The sequence below is a fragment of the Penaeus vannamei genome, chromosome 6 (genome assembly GCF_042767895.1).
Source record: "Penaeus vannamei isolate JL-2024 chromosome 6, ASM4276789v1, whole genome shotgun sequence".
NCBI classification, from domain to species: domain Eukaryota; kingdom Metazoa; phylum Arthropoda; class Malacostraca; order Decapoda; family Penaeidae; genus Penaeus; species Penaeus vannamei.
The window spans coordinates 42,626,355-42,631,354 of NC_091554.1; positions in this window are offsets into that span (position 1 = coordinate 42,626,355).

Genomic DNA, 5,000 nt, shown 5'->3' on the forward strand with positions numbered 1-5,000 from the left:
AAAAAATAAAGGAAAAAAAATACGCCCATATTCAGCGAGACATGATAATGACCTCTCCCAGGATATGAATGGAAATGTTAAGATGATGAGGAGGAAGTAATAACGAACTGATTCTCGTGATGAGGAAAATATGGGATCACTCTCATTCATGGGGTTCTGGTCGACGTAATACTGGTGATGTCGTCGGGTCTGTAAGGCTGTTTCGTGACGCAGCAGAAGAGAGAAAGGTCAGGGGTTGCATACACACATGGAAGTACATAAACAAAAAACATACATAAACATCCATACATACATACATACACTTATACGTACATACATATATACATACACGTGTATGTATATTGTATATGTATACGCATATACACATCTGTGGGTTTGTGTGTGCAAACCTCCAACCAATCCTTCTCCCCTCCTCCTCTCTGGCACCTCAACGGGCATTGCGAGAGGCTGTGGCAAAGGGTTGTCCTTCGCCCCCCCTTCCCCCCACCTCTCTTCTCTTCTCTTCTCTTCTCTTCTCTCCTCTCCTCTCCTCTCCTCTCCTCTCCTCTCCTCTCCTCTCCAACCCTCCCCTCTTCCCTCTCCCCCCTCCCCTCTCGTCTCTCCTCTCCCCCTCCTCTCTCCTCTCTCCACTCTCCTCTCCCCTTCTCCCCCGGGCATCCTCGAAGCCCAAAGGAAGTGGCCAATCTGGAGGAGGTCGGGTACTCCGAGGTGGCAGAGAGGGAGAGGTCAGAAGTCAGAGGTCAAGCCGACAAATGGAGGTAATATTTACTCATTTCTGGGTGATCATGAGAGGAGTTTTGTACCACGTGGGACAAAGGGTGAAGGTGAGGGAGAGAGAGAGGGTAAAGGGTGAGATGAAGAAGAGTCGAAGATGCACAGGAAAACGAGAAAGTGATTCTTCTTAAACATGAAAAAAATACACAACGTAATTTAGCATAATGGCCGATCAGCTGCGAAAACAGGTGCCGCAAGTCAAACATTAATATGGTATAATACTCAAACACCGAAAAAACGGGGTACAAATAAAAAAAAAAAAAAAAAAAAAAAAAGGAAAACCTACATAGAACATAACTGAAAGAATAAAACTAGAAACACAATTAAAATTAAAAAAAATGAATGTGCCCAAATGGCAAGCGATGAGCGAACACCAAAAAGAATCTCCTCGATACACTAGAACCCCCCCCCCCCCAAGAAAAAAAAATCACGCACAATACAATAAGCAAGATTTTAAAAAATCACAATAAAAAAAAAAAAATCTCCCCAGCTGACACAACACTAACGCCAGAATAAAACAACGACCAACCCATACGCGACTAGAAAAAAAAGAAGAAAAAGAAGAAGACGAAGAAGAAAAAAAGGAGAGAGAGAGAGAGAGAGAGAGAGAGAGAGAGACAGAGAGAGAGATAGAGAGAGAGAGAGAGACAAAGACACGCCCCTAACACCTTCTCTCGATGTCGTCTCGCGAATAAACATGACGGGGCGCATGTAGAGCAACGTTACCAAGGTCCAACATAATCTTTATCCGGTCCGTGCCACGTAAAGGGACAGAGGAGGTAGGGGTGGGAGTGGGGGTGAGGGTAGGAGTAAGGGTGGGGGTGGGGGTGGGGGTGGGGGTAGGAGCAGGAGTAGGGGTTGGAGTAAGAATAGGGACAGGGGTTGGGGCAATGGTAGGGACAAGGGCAGTGGTAGGGTTTGGGTTGGGGTTGGTGTAAGGGTAAGGATAGGGATAGGGGTACGGGTACGGGTACGGGTACGGGTACGGGTAGGGGCAGGGGTAGGGGTACTGGTAGGGGCAGGGGCAGAGGTAGGGGAAGAAATGGACAGGGGTAGGTGGAGGAAGGGGGTGATGGTGGGGCAAGGGATCGAGAGGTTGAAAAGGGATGAAAAGGGAGTGTAAAACGTGGTGATGGAGCAAGTGGAGAGGAAGTGGAGGACACAAGGGAATAACAGCGTAGATGAGAAGGGAAAACAAGGGTATGGGGAGATTGGAGGGGATGGGGGTAATAGGGGAGGGGAGGGTGTCGCGGCGGCAGGGCTGGGCGACTTAGACGTGAAATAAGATCCGATTGCTTACTGCCAAATTTTTATTTGCATTTCTCCTTGTGTGGAAATGCAACATTTGAATCCTCATTTGTTACTATTACACACACCAGCAACAACGTAAACGCACGCACACACACACACACACACACCCACACACACACACACACACACACACACACACACACACACACACACACACACACACACACACACGCACACACACACACACACATAAAGACAAAAATACCTATATTTCAACCAAAATCTTATTATTTCATCCGATATTCAAATCCTTACCGAGTATCTTTTCCGAATAAAATGACCGAAAGTTTCCATCTTCAGGTCGCGTTTTAGTTTCATTGTCACTATACCCCTTTCTTCTTCTTCTTCCTTTTCCTCTTCCTCTTCTTTTACTTATACTTTTCTTATTCTAGCTGTTGAACTTGTTGCGGCTCCTCTGTTCTGTTCTCACCTACGCCTTCCTAATATTCTTATCACTCCCACTTTTCCTTCTCCCCCTTCCTCTACTCTACCTCCTCCCTATTTTGTTCTAATTCTCCTTCTTCCTTGTACTGCGGCGCCGAAGTTTGCCATCTACTCCAATTCATTATCTCCCAGTGCCTTTTTTTCCTCCCTGCACCAACCGCTCTTGATTACTTGAAAAAAAAAAAAAAAAAAAAAAAAAACATAACAAGCTAGGATTAAATCAATAGCGCTGGTCGGCTTCAATCAATTTTGAATTATCACTTGAAACGGGAAAAAGAACCCCTCCCCCCACGTCCCTACTTCCTCCCCCTCCTCTCCCTCTACCTCTCCTTCTCCCTCGTCCTCATCCTCTCCCTCCCCTTCTCCCTCTCCCTCTTCCTTTCCACCATCTCCCCCCTTCCACACCCCTTCCCCTCAAAAAAAAAAAAAATCTCAAAAACAAGACACCTTCAAAGGTTACATACATCTGGCCATCCTTCCCCATCCCTCCCTATCCCTCCCTATTTCCCTCCCAATGATAGTGGTTGTTTGTGATAAATGGGGTTGTAGTTGCCCCGACGGACGGTCATTACGGAGGGTTAAGCGGACGGCTTGAAATGGCCGAGATAAAGAGGCGGTTTTGGGCCGGGATGAGGAATGCTGCTATTGGGTTGTTGTGCGGTTGTTTGGATGTTGTTGTTTGGTAGGTGTTGAATGGTGGGTGTCTGTTTGGTTGTTTGTTTGGTAGGCGTCTGTTTGTGTTGATGTCTGGTAGGTGTTGAATGGTAGGTTTGGCTGTTTGTTTGTTTGGTAGGTGTCTGTTTGGTTGTTTCGTAGGTGTCTATGTTGCTGTCTGTTTGGTTGTTTGTTTGGTAGGCGTCTGTTTGTGTTGATGTCTGGTAGGTGTTGAATGGTAGGTGTCTGTTTGGTTGTTTGTTTGGTAGGTGTCTGTTTATGTTGCTGTCTGGTAGGTGTTGAATGGTAGGTGTCTGTTTGGTTGTTTGGTTGGTTGGTTGTTGTTTGGTAGGTATTGAACGGCTGGTGTCCGTTTTGTTGTTTGTTGCTTTTCGGTTGGTAGGTAAGTGTTGAATGGTAGGGTACTTCTTTCTTTGGTGTTTGGTTTGGTACGTGTTGATTGGTAAGTGTCTGTTTTCGATTGGCCATTCTTTGGAAAATGTTTTGATCTAGCCTATTATGTGGTGTTCGATTGATGTTGCTTGACAGATACGTGTATTACTGTTGCAGGTGAGCGGGTGTTGGTAGGAATCGGGTGTTGTAGTCAGGTGGAAGATTTCTGCCTATCTGGGGTTCTCAGGTAGAATAATTCGCACTGTTTGTTGTTGGCGGTGGTATCTATTTTAAGCTGGTCTTGGGTCACGCGAAAAATACCACCCCCGGTACTATTTCTGTCGTTACTAGCCAGCCATTATTATACTTTAGGTAAACAAACGAAATAAAACAGTTTCGGACGAGCATCGGGGAGCCAGCGATCTTGGGTCGAATAAGGAAGAGGCGAAACGGCTAAACACCAAAGACTGCCAACCAGAGACAAGGGCGTGTGTTGAAGGCGTGGGGTGAGGGGAGTAAGATGGGGGGGGGGGGGCGTATAGGTTGGGGATAGGTTGGGCAGTGGGATGTGGAGGGGCAGTAAGAGGGAGGAGGAGGGGGAGTGAAAGAAAAAAGGACGTAGGGGGGGAAGAGGGAGTGATGAGGAGGGGAAGTAAGAGGGAGGAGGAGGAGGGGAAGGGGTAGGAAGGAGAACGTAAAGGAAGAAGAGGGAGTGGGGGGGGGAGTGGAAGTAAGACGGAGTGGAGGAGGGGAGGAGAGGAGTGACTCGACCTCGCCCTGGCCGTCTGGGCGAGAGCGAGCGCCATATATTGCACGCGGCGGACCTGACCCCTTCCGTTGCCGGCCCTCCGACTCGTCCGTCTGTCTCGGCCCGACCCTGGAAATGTCCGTCCCCGTCCGGCCGCGCTTCCAACATCTGACAACTCTTCCACCCACCGCCGCCGCCATCAAATGTCCGTTCTGCCACTCCCTTCTCTCCTGCCTCGCCTATCCTTCCTCCCTCCTATCCAATCTCTACAATTCTACCCCTCACTCTTACCCTCCTCCTCCTCCTCATATCCACCCCCTGCAATCGTACCCCTCACACACCCTCTTACCCTCCTGCCCATCCCATCCACTCCCTGCAATCATCCACCTCGTATTCCCTCTCCTTCTTACCCTCTTTCTCCCCCCCCTCCCTCTCTTCCCCTCCCTCCTATCCTCTTCCTCCTACCCCCTCTATCTCTCCCTTCCCTCCTACTCTTTCCATCTCCTCCCCTCCCTCCTATCCTCTTCCTCCTACCCCCTTTATCTCCTCCCTTCCCTCCTACCCCTTCCATCTCCTCCCCTCCCTCCTATCCTCCTCCACTTACTCCCCCCCCCCTCCTCCTGCCTTATCAGCTCAACACCAGACCTGTTGACAAGTCCCGATAGCTCTGTGTGGG